Raw genomic sequence first — 17,459 nt, 5'->3', positions numbered from 1 at the left:
AAACAATTTAAGTGAGAAAGAATTCACCAAGTATATACTTAAAGTGTCATGATCAAAACAATTGAGGCTTTTGAAAGATAAGAATGTGCAACCCTAATTCAAAACCCTAAGTGAACCCCATGAACAAAATTCAAGGAAATATAAAAAAGAGAATGAAAAGTTTAAAATTTTAAGTTGAGCCAATTATATAAGTTAAAGTATATTTACTAAGTAACAAGAAAGATTAAGAAGGCTTAGCCAAAATAACTCAATTAAATCCCCAAAACAGCCCTTGATCAATGAACCCTTAGGGAAATTCAGATTTCTGAATTTCTGAATTTCAGACCTCTTCTCAAAGATCATCTGTGTTCTCTGCTTTTCCAAACTCAAAGCCAGAAGATCCAAATATCAAAGTCGTGCCAAATTACCTTGAACACATTCTGGGAAAATTTGAACTCAAACCAAATCCATTTGACACGGTTTTGGCGCAGCTCAACCTCGGGACCAGGCATTCTGACACTGGCACCTTGGTGACGCTACAACTCCCTGTCCCTAGCCTAAAACCGCACGTCGTCCATATACAAAAGACAAAGCTTGGTCTGGTGAACAAATCCCTTGCAGTGATCTTGCCCAAATTCGCGAAGATTTGCTCCCAATCGGCGCTTGAACAGGGGCAGAGGCAACGGGAACACGTGTTCGACCGCGGCTGACACCCCTGGTTCACGCCCGTTCGCGCACCGCGCCTTCCCAGTGCACGCCCGCGCGCACTCGCCGGTCCACGACCGCCCGTGCACCGCGCCGTGCCTATAAAGCCTCCCCAGGCGCGCCCCACTTCGCCCCGCACTCACCCTCACCGGCCAGCCACCGTTCCTTAGCTCCGGCGAGCGTATTTCCGCCCGCCATTGCCGCCAGAGCTACGGCCGCCGTGGCCAGCCCACTCCAGCCGCCCTCCAGCCCAACCAGTGCTTCGGCTAGCTCCGCCAGTAGCCCGTGAAGCTCGCCAAGCCCTCGGACCTGACCGGACTTCACCGGAGGCCCGAGATCAACCTCACCGGACTTCGGTCTTCCGCCGCCGCGCGTGGACCGAGCTATCCAGTGAGTCTCCGCTCAATTCCTTTCGCTCATGTCTTCTCTGGCATCCCGTGGACCTCTCTGACCCATTTGATTGAACTATCTCGTCGTGACCAGGCCGGTCTCCTCGCCGCCGACGAGCATCCCCGCCTGCGCGCGTGGACCGACCGACTCCGACCATCTCCGACGGTGTTCCGCACACCGTTGTGATCCCCGCGACCTCCCCTTCACCCTCGGCCACTTCACCGGAACAGTCTCGCCGCCGGTAAGCCCCTCCGCCCTTTTCTTCGCCGCGGCTACTGTTTGAGGTAGAAGAAGGACCTCGGGTTAGGTTCTGTAGAACCCGAGGGGTTTTCTGTAATGTCAGCGACTCATATGAATAGTAACCTAAGGACTGATTCGCGAGGAAAACTTAGAAAAACCACCAGGGACCCCAGTGCAAAGTGGTTTTCCCCTTTTATCAATTCTGTTATTCTTTTAAATAACCAAAGAACTTAGAAAATTCATAACTTGATGAAATCTTAATGAAAAGCTGTCAAACCAATTTTGCTAGCTCTGGAATATTATTATCTTTCATTTAAAATTATTGAACCATATGCTTTCTGTTCTAAATTTTAGAGCTTAAAATTAAAAACAGAAACCCCCTAAACCTTGTTTAATTAAGGAAAATTAGTTCTTCTTCTGTACTGAGCTTAAGAAAATTTGTAGATGCTTATACCCTAATTAGACATTGTTTAAAAATAGTAGAACCCCCAGCATTAGAGATTATGATGTAGTTATTCATTTAAAGCCATTTTGTCCACAACTTAGAGAAAATCAGAAAAGCATTAGAAAATGTTGAACAATGATTAGTAATATTTTTCCTAGTTTACTTATGCAACCAAGAACCTAGGAAAAATGCAGAGACCATTAATTAGGACCAGTTTCTAATTAAGATGCTTTAATCAGCCTTATGTGGACTGAAAATCAATTATTAAAATTGCAAAACCATAACCAAAGTGGCTAACAAAAATCCAGTGAACTTATAACCACCAGAGCCCCACTACAAAAATACAGAGCACCCCAGCCTAACTTTTTAAGTAAGGAAAATAAATACAAAGTGGTAATAAGGCATTTTCCCAATAAATCATAAACAACCTCAATTAATGAGATAATGGGCAACCAAAAATTAGCTAAGTCTATGATGAGATAAACCACCAGAGAAAAATACAAACCCATGAAAAAGAAGTGAACCCATGCCTTTTGCTAGCAATTTGTGAGAAAGGCCATTTGACTTAAATAATGCAAACCACCCCTTCCCTTAAGCAAAAAGAAGCCAAACTTCAGAATGATTGCTCTTGCACAAAATACTAGCTAAGAAAAATAAGAGCTCTGTTGTTTGATGTTTTTCAAACATAGTGGTAGTAGAAAGCACCCCTTTGGCTAGAAACCTTAAGAAAACCATAGAAAAAGAATTAAAAGGTATTAATGACTAGAAATTTGTATCAAGTCATGTTATGACACCTAAAAGCCAGCAAAAATAAGTTTTAAAGAATTACCCACTGTTAAATAATAGTTGTAGTTCAAAGTACCCCTTCTGCCTTAAGTTTTGGCAATTTTGTCCAGAGAAAACCATTCACTTTCTGAACCCTAAATTTTGAGACAGAGAATCATACACCAGTAACAAGCCACTGTAATTTTTGCAGAATTTTTGGAATTCTATAAAAGCAACTTGTAGTTCAAACCTACTCCAAAACATTAAAAAGAAATAAAAGAAAAGAAAAGGAGGAATAAACCTCATCCCATTAAACTAACCCAATTTACCAAGCATACCACTAAAAGGTTTTACATAAGTGAGGTTAACTTGCTTAAATTCTAAAGACCCTACTTTTTTTAAAAGTTGTAAATTCTAAAGCACATATTGTATCATGCATATATCTTACGCATTGCATTCATTAGATTGTAATCTTGCCGACGGAGAGTACGTGCTCATCCCCGAGCAAGGACCTGTCCAAGAGGAGGACCAGGAGCAGGCTTCAGAGGCTGCTATTGAGGATCTCCCCGCAGCCCCAGCAATTGAAGGCAAGCCCCGGTTTTATGCATAACCATGTTAATATATGCTACTTTACTACACTTAATGCTTGTAGGACTGTAATGTGCACTTAAGTGTAGGAGTTGCTTGAAACCTCTAGTTGCATGAACTTAGGACTCCTTTTTGAGATGAATACTAGTATGCTAGGTCGAGTAGCTGCTTGCTAATCAGGATCTCGGTAGAAGTCGAGTGATTTTTCTAGCACTCGCGCGAGGTCAGGAATTGATTGTATTCATCTTGATAATGGGATATATGTTGGTCTATGGACTTGGATCCAGGGAGGATGCCTTGTCCATGAGACGGGAAAAATGAATTAAGGATTAATGTGTGGATACCTGAGTCAAGCTTTTGAACGTACTAAGCACATGCCGGGAAAAATGGTAACCGGTAAACCTAGTACCTGAGTGAAGCCGGGCGCGGACTTTATCCCTCATGCGACCTGAGACAGGGTCTCCCATGCTAGCTATGGTGGGTACAAATGCGGTCACTGCACGGCGGCAGCCAGGGTCAGTGGAGCATTGTATGCCAAGGCGGTGAGGCCTGGACGCGAACGGGGAATCGATGGGGACGGTTGTCATGTGTGGGGTCGGAGTACCCTGACATGCCGTGTGTTTAGGTTTACCTTGCAAGGTTAAAACTCGATTCGAATCGTCTGCTTCTCGCAGCTAATGAGACTGCTTGATTCCTTGTACTGCATCGAGTAAGAAGTGAAATGTGGATCACATGAGATAACTTGTTGATTGAACTAATTGCTTGTTACCATGTATACTTAGAAGGAGCAAATCTAGCTAAGTTAATGATGGTAGAATTTGAAAGGCTAAAAGTTGATTTTAGAAACAGCTAGTGCTTTTGGCAAACCAAACCCCTCAGTCAAACAGCTGCATAGTCTAGAGGTAGAGGAGTAGACTCCTCACACCGGTTAAGTCTAGCTGAGTATTAGTATACTCAGCCTTGCTTGTGGCACCATTTTTGCAGGTACCATGCAGGATGTAGTTGATGGTGTGACTTGGCCTACCACCCTGCCACCGGGTTGGACGGTCGAGTGGGATGTTGCTCCGGCAGGAGAGGAGCATGAGGAGTAGTGGGCTAGGCCTTGCCCATTTCCTCGTTACCGACGACATCGATTATCCGCTGCACTTAATTTGTGAACTTTATTTGCTACTCCAAAAACTCCGATTTATGTAATAACTCCGTACTTAATTTGAGGTTTCCTGTTTTATTGTATTTCTTCTGTGACTCACCTTCGAGTGAGATTGTGGAATTTGATCCTGGTTAAGTGGCTCTATCAGACTAGATCTGAGGGACTGACGGGTTATTCCGATTTAAGTGTGTTACGGCCCCTGAGGCGTGACTTAGGCACTTAAGCCGGAATAATTCGGGTGGTTCTGCCACATCAATCGCCACCAGTACATGAGTATATCCCCCTTGAGCTTTCTTGAAAGGTCCAATCATATCCAGTCCCCAGCATGCGAAAGGCCAGGTTACTGGTATGGTTTGCAGTTGCTGTGCAGGCATATGCTGTTGCTTTGACAAGTATTGGCAAGCTTCACACCTCTGAACTAGCTCGGCTGCATCATTCTTTGCTGTTGGCCAATAGAATCCTGACCTGAAGACCTTCCCGACTAGTGTTCTGGATGCTGCATGTATTCCACATTGCCCTGCATGGACTTCCTCCAGAAGTTGTTTCCCGGTGGACGGAAGAACGCACTTCATGAGAACTCCTGATGCTCCCCTTCTGTATAATATCTCCCCAATGAGTGTGTAGTGAGCCGACTGCCTGGCAATACGCTCTGCCAAGTTCTTGTCGTCTGGTTCTTCTTCGTTCTTTATATACTTAATGATCGGCCTTCTCCAGTCATCAGAGTCTGACTCGGGTTGATCTACGATGTTGCACTCTTCTGTTTGATCCATTGAGATACTCGGCTGCATAATTTCTTGCATGAAAACTCCGGGTGGGACCTGATTTCGACCGGATCCGAGTTTGGACAGTACATCGGCTGCCGTGTTCCGATCTCTTTCTACATGATGAAATTCCAGACCTTCGAATTTATCTTCCAGCTTTCGGACGGCAGCGCAGTATTTTCCCATTGAATCACTTGAGCAATCCCACTCCTTGTTTATCTGGCTGATAACTACCAGAGAATCTCCGTATACCATCAATCTCTTGACGCCCAGTGATATGGCAATGTTTAATCCATGGATCAGAGCTTCATACTCGGCTGCATTGTTGGAGGCCGGGAATAGCAACTGGAGGGCGTACTTGAGGTGTTCGCCTCCAGGTGCAGTGAAGAGAATCCCTGCCCCTGCTCCCTGCAACTTCAGCGAGCCATCAAAATACATTCGCCATACTTCTGCAGTCTCTGGATTATCCGGTACTTGATGTTCGGTCCATTCTGATACGAAATCGACTAGTGCTTGGGTTTTGATGGCGGTGCGAGGTCGGAACTCGATGTCGTGTGATCCCAACTCGCAAGCCCACTTGGCTATTCGGCCAATGGCTTCCTTGTTGCGAAGAATGTCCCCTATTGGAAAACCAGTGACTACTATGACTTTGTGGTCGTCAAAGTAGTGTCGCAGCTTACGGGCAGTTAGAAGTACTGCATATAATAGCTTCTGAACCTGAGGATATTTTTTCTTCGAGGGACCTAGAACTTCACTGATGAAGTAAACAGGGTGTTGTACTGGATAGGCATGCCCTTCTTCTACTCGCTCGACTACCAACGCGGTGCTTACCACGTGAGTCGTGCAAGAGATGTACAACAGCAAATCTTCAGCCGGTTGAGTTGATGTAGCTCGCCGAGGTGGTTTCAGTACTGGTGGTGTTGTCAAGAATTTTTTCAATGCATCTAGAGCTTCTTGTGCTTCTGAAGTCCATTGAAACTTATCCACCTTCTTAAGCAGCTTGTAAAACGGCAAGCCTTTCTCCCCCAGCCTGGATATAAATCTGCTTAGAGCTGCCATACATCCGGTGAGTCGCTGAACCTTCTTTTGTGACCGAGGAGCTTCCATCTTCATGATAGCTTCAATCTTATCTGGATTAGCCTCGATTCCCCGGTGGCTGACGATAAATCCGAGCAACTTTCCTGCTGGTACCCCGAAAACGCATTTTTCAGGATTGAGCTTCCATCTATATCTTCTTAGGCTGTTGAAAACCAGCTGTAAATCTTCGATGAAGTTTTCCGAATTCTCAGTTTTGATCACCACGTCATCAACGTAAGCCTCCACACGCTTGCCCCAGTGATCGGCTAGGCATGTTTGAATGGCTCTCTGATAAGTCGCTCCAGCGTTTTTGAGGTCGAACGGCATGGAGGTATAACAGAAAGCACCAAACGGAGTGATGAATGCTGTTTTTTCCTCATCTTCTTTTGCCAGACTAATCTGGTGATACCCGGAATAGCAATCTAAGAAAGACAACACAGAACATCCAGCGGTGGAATCCACCACCTGATCTATCCTCGGGAGCCCGAAGGGATCCTTCGGACAGTGTTTGTTGAGATCGGTATAGTCGACGCACATGCGCCAATCCACTTTATTCTTTTTGAGTACAAGAACAGGATTGGCTAACCACTCAGGGTGTAATACTTCTCTAATAAATCCAGCCGCGACCAGGCGAGCTAATTCGGCACGAATGGCCTCTCTCTTGTCGGGCGTGAAGCGACGTAGCTTTTGTCGAATCGGCCTCGCCTGGGGGTAGACTTTCAGTTTGTGCTCGGCCAGTTCTCTTGGGACTCCCGGCATATCCGCAGGTTGCCATGCGAATACGTCCCGGTTATCTTGCAGAAACTGGACGAGCACGCTTTCCTATTTGTCGTCCAAGCTGGAGCTGATGATAGCCGTCTTGCGCTCGTCAGCGAACCCCAGGTTGATTCTTTTGGTTTCTTCAGTCGGCCGCATAGAGGTCGCGGCCTGAGCTTCATTCGCCGGTACCGTGGGGTCCTCCTCAGGCTTAGAGTTCGCCGATGTAGAAGGAACCGTCGACGGCTTGGTGGTGAGGGCTGCTTGAATGGCCACTCGGAAACACTCTGCGGCGCCTTGGAAGTCGGCGCGCACAGTTATGATTCCTCGTGGTCCCGGCATCTTCAGTATCATGTATGTATAGTGCGGAATGGCCATGAATTTGGCCAGCCCCGGCCTCCCGATGATGGCGTTGTACCCGCAGTCAAAGTTCGCCACCTCGAACCTCAGGAACTCGGTTCTGTAGTTCTCCGGAGTTCCGAAGGTGACCGGCATGTAGATGTGGCCCAGCGGGTATTCCCCTTCCGTCGGCACGATGCCGAAGAAAGGAGTGTCCGACTCGTGGAGCTCTTTGAGGTGAACTCCCGAGCCTTGGAGTGTATGGGGGAAGGTGACGTTGATGCTGCTCCCCCCGTCCACTAGCACCTTCTTTACTCGGCTCTCTCGGATCACCGGATCGACGAGGAGCGGGTATTTGCCTGGATGGTCGAAGTTGAGCCACTGATCCTCCCGAGTGAAAGTGATCGGGTGCTCCGACCACCGGTATGGGGCGGGAGGACCGGTGGTTGCCACCAGTATCTGGCGGTCGTTGAGCTTTTGTTGTCTTTTGTTCTCCTGCGAGCCATGTCCGCCGAAGATGACGTTGACCTCCCTGTCAACGCGTGGGAAAGCTCCTCCTCCCCCCTCCTCCTGCCGATGGGGCTGTTGTGGTTCATCTGGTCCTCCCCTCGGCGGAGGAGGCGGTAGAGGTTGGAAGGGTCGGCCGTGCCCGACGGAGTGCTTGAAGTCCCGGCAGTTTCGAAGAGTGTGGCACATGTCCTTGTGGTACGGGCACTGGGCGTCGAGGATGTCGTCCAGCGTGCGCTCGCCTCCACGAGGTCCTCCTCGGGCGCGAGAGGCGGGTGGTCCGGCGGCGTGTACTTCTTCTGAGGCCTCTTCTCCCAGCGTTTGTCGGATGGCTGGTTCGCGTCACGTCGTGGTGCTGCCGGTGCAGGCTTTGCTCCTCCGATGAGATCCTGGGCCCGCTCGTCGGCGGTGATGTAGATGTCGGCTTCCCGGAACAGCTCCTCGGAGGTAATCGGCGCCTTTTGTAGTATGGCTCGGACGAAAGCCGAGTCATTGGATCCTCTGTAGAAGTCCTCGATCACGGCCGCCTCCGTGACCTCGGGGATGCGGTTTCTCATGGTCTGGAACCTTTTGAGGTATGACCGGAGAGTCTCATCCCCCCGGCGCTTGATGGATTTGAGGTCCCATGGTTGCGCTGGCTTGTCGGAGAGAGACTGGAAGTTGGCGGTGAAACGTCGACTGAAGTCTCCCCAGTCGTCGATGCAGTGTCGGGGTAGATGTCGTAGCCACTGCAGCGCGTCTTGCCCAAGGACGATGGGCAGATACGCGGTCATGACGTCTTCGGATGCTCCGGCAGCCCGAGCAGCGGTGGTGTAGATGGCTAACCAACCCCCTGGATCCTGCTTAGGTTCATATTTGTCGACATTGGATACCTTGAAGTTGTGAGGCCATTGGATGGCCCTAAGGCGCAGAGTAAGAGCGGATACTCCGCACGTATCCTCCTGTCGTCGGGGATGACGCCTGTCCCGGGGAGGGGAGTGGTGGTGGTGGTTCCTCGACCGTCCCCGGGTGGTGCCGCCAGTTGAAGCTGTTGCCGACTCAGTCCTGGTGGCCTGGCTTTGAGTCGGGAAGCCATGATCTCGGTCATACTCCTCCCGACGGCGAATTTCGTTCTCATGCCGCCGTTCGCGCGAAGCATTGATGGAGCTTTGCGCTTCTCGGCGACTGTTGATGGCATGTCGCAAATCGTTCGGCGGGTGAGCGAGCGGTAGAAGATGGTTGGCCGCCTGAGTGAACAGGCGTCGGTATCCCTCGGCGTCGGGAGTCCGAGAAAGTCCGTCAGCTATCCGAGCTAGAACGCCTCCGACCTCGCTCGGCGTGTTCATAGCTCGGGCGAAGTCGGGGTTCAGGTTGCGCCCGAAGAGCGGATTCTCCCGGCGTTGCCTTGCATCTTGCTCGGCTTGCTCCTGAGTCCGTCGGCGATCACGTCGTCGGGAGTTCCTTCGTTCCCTGAAGACGCGTTCTTTCGGAGTTTCCCCTATCTCTGAGACCTCGTCTCGCGAGACAGGCTGCTCCGGATCCCGTTCTCCGGCCGCGTGATGTCGTCGAACGTTCCTGCGTCGGTTCCTCCGTCGGCGGGATTCTCGTTGAGGTGGTTCTTCTCCAGGCGCGGTCGGTTCGTCATCAGAGATGGCGGGTGACTCCACTCTCCCGATGAAGAGGACGTCGGGGTAGAACGGTGCTGCTGTCGCGGCGACTTTCTTTCCGTTCTCCTTTGAGGCCAGAGGAACGGAAAGAACGTCTTGCTTTTCCCTGGTCTCCTTCTTCCTCGCGATCCGTGTCCATTCCTTCGTCGGGGAAGTAGGCAGCGGAGTCTTCCGGGCCAGCGAGCTTCCAGCTCCAGCCTTCCCGGAGATAATCTTTTTCCGAAGAGCCGGAGGTAGCGTCTTTCCAGCATTTTCGGAGTTTGTTGGAGGAGACTTCTTTTCCGGCAGATCCGCGAGGCGATGTAGAATTCCCTCTTCATCCGCTACAGATGAGATTGTCCCGAAGCAGAATACAGATCCGGGACGCACGGTGATCTTGCTGTGGAAGGTGACGGCCATTGAGCTAGCTTGGATCGTCGACACACCCCCTACCTGGCGCGCTAGCTGTCGGTGTTTTGGGTCCGACCGCACACCCGGGGTTGCCCCTCAAGGTGCTTTTAGGAGTAGGACGGTGTCAACGACTGTAGCAAAATGGTTCGTGCCTGTCGCACGAGGGACAATGGACAAGATTTACAGGTTCGGGCCGCTTAGAAGTGCGTAACACCCTACGTCCTGGTGAGTATATGAGCGTGGTTACAAGAGGACTCTCTGGATTGAGGGCGCAGAGAGTTTACGTGGGTGGCTAAGAATAGAGTCGATCGTTCTGAAGGGGTGCCCCCTAGGCCTTATATACTCGACCGTGGGGCAATACACTTGGATATGATAACAACAAGTAACTAAAAGATAGAGAACCTCTCGAGTTTATCCTGCGTGATCCTCCCCGACTTATCCTCGCACGGCTTCGTTGCATGGGAGCTCCAGCGCGGGAAAGTCGGGTCTCCGTTGCAGCCGCTTGCTCGACGATGTGGGCCATCCGGGTTTGCACCAACCTGGCCTCATGTCGTTCTCCCTTGCTGGTTGTTCCCCCCCAGGCCCACGAAAGAACGACCTTACGAATTATTGGGCCCTTGGGCCTTTCGTGTGGCCTTTTACTTCTTTAGTGGACCCAGGGGATATCTATCCCCCACAGTGGTCTTGATGTCGTCATCACATTCTTGTTGTGATGAGTGCTTCCCACCTGTTTCCCTGCCTGACATGCTGCACAAGGTCTGTCTTTCTCAAAACAGACATCGGTTAGTCCTAACACATGATCTCCCTTTAGAAGCTTATGAAGGTTCTTCATCCTAACATGTGCTAGACGGCAATGCCATAGCTAACCCATGTTAGTCTTACCTATTAAGCATGCATCTAGATCGACATTCTCTTTCAAAAAATCAACTAAATAGAGCTTGCCGTCTAATACACCCTTAAAAGCTAATTAACCATCACTTCTTCTAAAGACAGATACATCTACATTTGTGAATAAACAATTATAACCCATGTTACATAATTGACTCACAGACAATAAGTTGTACCCGAGCGATTCAACAAAAAACACATTGGAGATAGAATGCTCGGATGTGATGGCTATCTTTCCCAATCTTTTAACCTTGCCTTGGTTCCCATCTCCAAAGATAATCGCATCCTAGGAATCCTTGTTCTTGACGTAGGAGGTGAACATCCTCTTCTCCCCCATCATGTGGTTTGTGCATCCGCTGTCGATAATCCAGCTTGAGCCCCCGGATGCATAAACTTGTAAGACAATTTAAGCTTGGGTTTTAGGTATGCAACTCTTGTTGGGTCCTACAAGGTTAGTCATAATAACTTTTGGAACCCAAATACAAGTCTTGTCTCCCTTGCATTTGGATCCCAACTTCCTAGCAACTACTTTTGTGTTCTTACATGAAAGTACAAAAGAAGTATTGCAAGTATGATAAATAGTAGAAGGTCCATTGCACATTCTCCTAGGCGCATGAGGCACAACATGATTTCTCTTAGGCCTACTTCTACCATGAACAAAAGTGGAACTAGAGGCAATCATAGCATGTGAATCATTATAAGCAGTATGATCATAACTCTTATTATAATGAGAACGATTAACAATTTTCCTATCATAAATAAAGGCATGGTTCCTTTGATGACTACTAGCCATAGGGGGCCTTCCCTTTCTCCTTGTTGAGAACGGGAGTCCTTTGGCTTGTTAAGTTCTTGGTTTCCTTTCGAAAACCAAGTCCATCCTTAATTGAAGGGTGTCTACCAACAATGTAGGCATCCCTAGCAAATTTTAATTGATCAAATTCAACTTTGCAAGTCTTAAGTTGAGCATTAAGACTTGCCACCTCACCGTTTAATTTAGTAATAGAAACAAGATGTTCATTACAGGCATTAACATCAAAGTCCTTACATCTATTGCAAATAACTACATGTTCTACACATGATCTAGTTACATTTGCTTCCTCTAGTTTAGCATTTAATTCAACATTTAAATCTTTTAGACTAGAGACAGATTCATGACAAGCAGACAACTCAAAGGATAGCATTTCATTTCTTTTAATTTCTAAAGCAAGAGATTTTTGCACACTAACAAATTTGTCATGTTCCTCATATAATATGTCCTCTTGCTTTTCTAGCAGTCTATCCTTTTCATTTAGAGCATCAATTAACTCATTTATTTTATCTACTTTAGCTCTATCTAATCCCTTAAATAAATCAGTGTAATCTATTTCATCATCAGATTCCTCATCACTAGAAGAAGAGTACTTGGGGGTATCTCGAATGCGTACCTTCTTCTCCTTAGCCATAAGGCAAGTATGGCGTTCATTGGGGAAGAGCAAAGACTTGTCGAAGGCTGAGGCAGCCAATCCTTCATCGTCGGAGTCGGATGAAGAGCAGTCAGAATCCCATTCCTTTCCAAGGTGCGCCTCGCCCTTCGCCTTCCTGTAGTTCTTCTTTTCCCTCTTCCCGCTTTTTCTTGTCCCTGGTCATTATCATTATCGGGGCATTATGCTATGAAATGACCAGTCTTACCGCATTTGAAGCAGGAGCGCTTTCCCCTTGTTTTGTTCTTATTGGGGTACTCCTTACGTCCTTTTAGCGCGGTCTTGAAGCGCTTGATGATAAGCGCCATTTCGTTCTTGTTGAGCCCGGCAGGCTCCACTTGTGCTACTTTGCTTGGTAGTGCCTCCTTGCTGCTTGTTTCTTTGAGAGCAACGGGCCGCGGCTCGTAGACGGGCAATGGACCATTTAGCGCATCGTCCACGTATCGCGTCTCCTTCACCATCATGCGCCCGCTCACGAATTTTCTAAGGATCTCCTCGGGCATCATCTTGGTGTACCTGGGGTTTTCACAAATAAGGTTGACAAGATGGGGGTCAATTACAGTAAATGACCTTAGCATGAGTCGGACGACATCATGATCCGTCCATCTTGTGCTTCTGTAGCTTCAGTTCTTGTTGACCAGGGTCTTGAGCCTGTTGTAGGTCAGAGTTGGCTCCTCTCCCCTGATCATCGCGAATCTCCCCAGCTCGCCTTCCACTAACTCCATCTTGGTGATCATAGTGGCGTCGTTTCCCTCATGAGATATCTTGAGGGTGTCCCAGATTTGCTTAGCATTGTCCAAGCTGCTAACCTTGTTGTATTCATTCCTGCACAAAGATGCTAGCAAGACAGTAGTGGCTTGGGCATTTTTATGGATTTGCTCATTAATAAACGCAGGATTACCGGTACTATGAAAATGCATCCCATTTTCTACAATTTCCCATATACTAGGATGGAGAGAGAATAAATGACTTCACATTTTATGGCTCCAAAACAAATAGTCCTCTCCATCAAAGTGTGGAGGTTTTCCAAGGGGAATTGAAAGTAGATGCGCATTTGAATTATAGGGAATGCGAGAGTAATCAAAAGAATAATTTTAATTGACCGTCTTTTTCTTTGACGAGGAGTCGTCATCGTCGTCCCTTGGTGAAGAAGAGGATGCATCGTTGTCATAGTAGATGATCTTCTTGATGCGTCTCTTCTTCTTCCCGTCCCTCTTCTCGTGACTCGAGCCTGAGTCAGTGGGCTTGTCGTCTCTTGGCTCGTTGAGGAGGGATTCCTTCTCCTTGTCATTGATCACCATCCCCTTTCCCTTAGGATCCATCTCTTCGGGCGATTAGTCCATTAGATGAAGAGAACAGCTCTGATACCAATTGAGAGCACCTAGAGGGGGGTGAGTAGGTGATCCTATAAAATCAAATACTAAATAGCCACAAACTTGATTATTAAGATGTTAGTAAAATCAAGTGGCTATGGAACACGCTCATGCGGACAAAACAATCACAAGAAGCAACACACAAGACACGTGATTTATCCTGTGGTTCGGCCAAGTAACACTTGTCTACTTCCACGTTGTGGCGTCCCAATGGACAAGGGTTGCACTGAACCCCTTTCAAGCGATCCAATGATCAACTTGAATACCACGGGTTTCTTCCTTATAGTCTTTCTCCCATTTGCGAGGAATCTCCACAGATCGAAGCCTCTTGCCCTTACAAGTTTGTCACAAGAGAAGCACAATAGTAAGAGAGGGAGAGCAACACATGCAAGACTCAAATCCGCAGCACACACACGCACGCAAGCCAAGACTTGAGCTCAAAACACCGCACAAGGAGTACGCAACTCAAACGGAGCTCAAATCACTAACACAGTCGATCAAATGCGTGGAGGCAGAGTCTTGGAGTCTTAGAACATTTCTTATAAGCTTGGTGTTATGCTCCATGCGCCTAGGGGTCCCTTTTATAGCCCTAAGGCAGCTAGGAGCCATTGGAGACCAACTTGGAAGGCCAATCTTGCCTTCTGTCGAGTGGTGCCACGAACAGTCCGGTGCACCACCGGATAGCCACTGTAGCAATTCGGTGTGCGATCTCCTTCCAAATCGAGTGCAACCGACCATTGGTCCTTCGGGCCAGATGGCGCACCGGACAGTCCGGTGCACCCAGCCGACCGTTGGACCTGGCCACGTGTCGCGTGGTGATCGCGCGGTCGACCGTTGGCCGCAGGCGCCGTTGGCTCACCGGACAGCCACTGTAGCAGTCCGGTGCGCGATCTCCTTCCAAATCAGGTGCAGCTGACCGTTGGTCCTTCGGGCCAGATGGCGCACCGGATAGTCCGGTGCACCCAGCCGACCGTTGGACCTGGCCACGTGTCGCGCGATGATCGCACGGTCGACCGTTGGCCGCAGGCGTCGTTGGCTCACCGGACAGCCACTATAGCAGTCCGGTGCGCGATCTCCTTCCAAATTGGGTGCAGCCCACCATTGGTCCTTCGGGCCAGATGGCGCACCGGATAGTCCGGTGCATCCAGTCGACCGTTGGACCTAGCCACGTGTCGCGCGGTGATCGCGCGGTCGACCGTTGGCCGCAGGCGCCGTTGGCTCACCGGACAGTTCGGTGCACCACCGGACAGTCCGGTGAATTTTAGCCACGTCGCCTTTTTCTTTTCCCGAGAGCGACGAGTTCATCGCGGATGACTCACCGGACAGTCCGGTGCACCACCGGGCAGTCCGGTGAATTTTGGCCGTACAACTCCGTCGTTTCCTGAGAGCAGCCGGTTCACCGCCGGCTAGCCTAGCGCACCGGACAGTCCGGTGTGCCAGGCCCGAGCAGGATTTGGTTGTACACAGCCAAGTCTTTTTCAATGTATTTCTTCTTTGCTTGGCACTGTTTCTAGCACTTAGACAAACACATTAGTATTCAAAAACAATATACTAAGTCTAGAAGCATACCTTGTACTTTGATTTGCATTTTTTACACATTTAGCATATAAGGACTTAGTCAATGTGTTGGGTATTTAATCACCAAAACAATTAATGAAATGGCCCAAGGGCACATTTCCCTTTCACCCGCAAACACCACGGATGGCTTCGCTCTAGCTCGGCGCAGGACCCTGACCCGATCCCAGGTTTCGGACGACAGCGGGGAAGAGGATCCACGGCGGCGCGGGTCGACTAGATGCAGAGTCGCCGCCTTCCCTCTCTCTCGGCTTAGGCTCCGACGCGTTCGTGAAACGATTGATCTAGGGTGTGGTGCTAGCGTTTATAGGCACGGGCATGGTTCATTGGGTCAGCCGAAGCCGGGATTTTCGGCACGATAGTTGAGGTCGTCTGCCATGCGCGTGGAGTTGAGGAAGACGACACTGGCCAGCGGGCCCGACGCGGAAGTGGCAGAGCACGCGCGCAATCGGCCGGGAGGTACTAGGGATTGGGGCCCGCCAATCAGCGATACATGTCGTGCGGTTGAGTTGTGGGTGATGAGCGGCTGGCAATGGGGACCACTCGCCAGTGACAGAGGTGACGCGCGCGCGACCACAGCGACTGCTCAGTTGGGCCCACCTGTCAGCACCATTGCACGGTTGCTGGGCGGGCTACGCGGTAGGGGATGTTAGATGGGCCGAGAAGTGAGGCGATCAGCCCATTTAGGTTAGGTTTGTTTTATTCCTTTCTTTTTCTATTTCTTTTCCTATTTTCTTTTCTCTATTCCTAAATTCAAATTTAAATCCAAATCTTGTGCCAATTGTATCCTCAAATTATATTGTGAAATTAAAAGTACCAATTTTGGAGATATATAAATTTTCTTTATATTTTATATACTTTCTCCTTTTCTTTTGTCCCCTTTTGCCTCATTTTCAAATCCAATTTTGTCGGCGTTTCGAGACCGGGGGGTCCCTCAGGTCGATGAGTGAGTGCCGCGTGCCCCAGTCCAGATGGGTCGAGCGCGTGGGCGAGCGCGAAGGGGGGAAAGGAGCGAGGCGGCCGGAGACCAGCGCGAGAGAGGTGGGAATCCCGCGGCCTTCGTGTTCGTCCCGCGCCCAGGTCGGGTGCGCTTGCAGTAGGGGGTTACAAGCGTCCACGTGGGTGAGGGAAGCGAGCGGCCCCAAGAGAGCGCCTGTCCCGTCCTCGTCCCGCGCGGCCAACCCCCTCTAAGAGGGCCCTGGTCCTTCCTTTTATAGACGCAAGGAGAGGATTCAGGTGTACAATGGGGGTGTAGCAGAGTGCTACGTGTCTAGCGAGGGAGAGCTAGTGCCCTGAGTACATGCCAATGTGGCAGCCGGAGAGATCTTGGAACCCAACTAGTGTGATGTCGTGGCCGTCAGAGGAGCGGCGGAGCCTGGCGGAGGGACAGCTGTCGGAGCGGTTGTGTCCTTGCTGATGTCCTCCTGCTTCCGTAAGAGAGCTGAGAGCCGCCGTCGTCACAGGGCATGCGGGGCGCCATCATTGCCTATCTGGTGGAGACAGCCAGATGGGACACCGGTCTTGTTCTCTGCGGCCCGAGTCAGCTCGGGGTAGGGTGATGATGGCGCTTCCTGTTGACGTGGCTGGCCTGCGCCCTAGGTTGGGCGACGTGGAGGCTCCTCCGAAGCCGAGGTCGAGTCTGTCTTCCATGGCCGAGGCCGAGTCCGAGCCCCTGGGTCGGGCGAGGCGGAGGTCGTTGGCAGAGGCCAGGGCGGTGTCCGAGCCCTGGGGTCGGGCGAAGTGGAGTTCGTCGTCTTCCGGGTCTTAGCCCGAGTCCGAGCCCTGGGTCGGGCGGAGCGGAGTTCGCCGTCTTCCGGGTCTTAGCCCGAGTCCGAGCCCTGGGGTCGGGCGAAGCGGAGTTCGTCGTCTTCCGGGTCTTAGCCCGAGTCCGAGCCCTGGGTCGGGCGGAGCGGAGTTCGCCGTCTTCCGGGTCTTAGCCCGAGTCCGAGCCCTGGGTCGGGCGGAGCGGAGTTCGCCGTCTTCCGGGTCTTAGCCCGAGTCCGAGCCCTGGGTCGGGCGGAGCGGAGTTCGCCGTCTTCCGGGGCTGAGCCCGAGTCCGAGCCCTGGGTCGGGCGGAGCTTCCTATGGTGCCTTTGGCAGGGCCTGGCTTCCTGTTAGCATCACTCTGTCAAGTGGCGCTGCAGTCGGAGTGGCGCAGGCAGCGCTGTCCTTCTGTCAGACCGGTCAGTGGAGCGGCGAAGTGACGGCAGTCACTTCGGCTCTGCCGGAGGGCGCGTGTCAGGATAAAGGTGTCAGGCCACCTTTGCGTTAAATGCTCCTGCGATTTGGTCGGTCGGTGCGGCGATTTAGTCAGGGTTGCTTCTTAGCGAAGGCAGGGCCTCGGGCGAGCCGAAGGTGTGTCCGCCGTTGGAGGGGGGCCTCGGGCGAGACGGAAATCCTCCGGGGTCGGCTGCCCTTGTCCGAG

This window comes from Zea mays, chromosome 4, assembly GCF_902167145.1.
Source record: "Zea mays cultivar B73 chromosome 4, Zm-B73-REFERENCE-NAM-5.0, whole genome shotgun sequence".
NCBI lineage: Eukaryota > Viridiplantae > Streptophyta > Magnoliopsida > Poales > Poaceae > Zea > Zea mays.
This window is presented reverse-complemented; position numbering follows the sequence as displayed.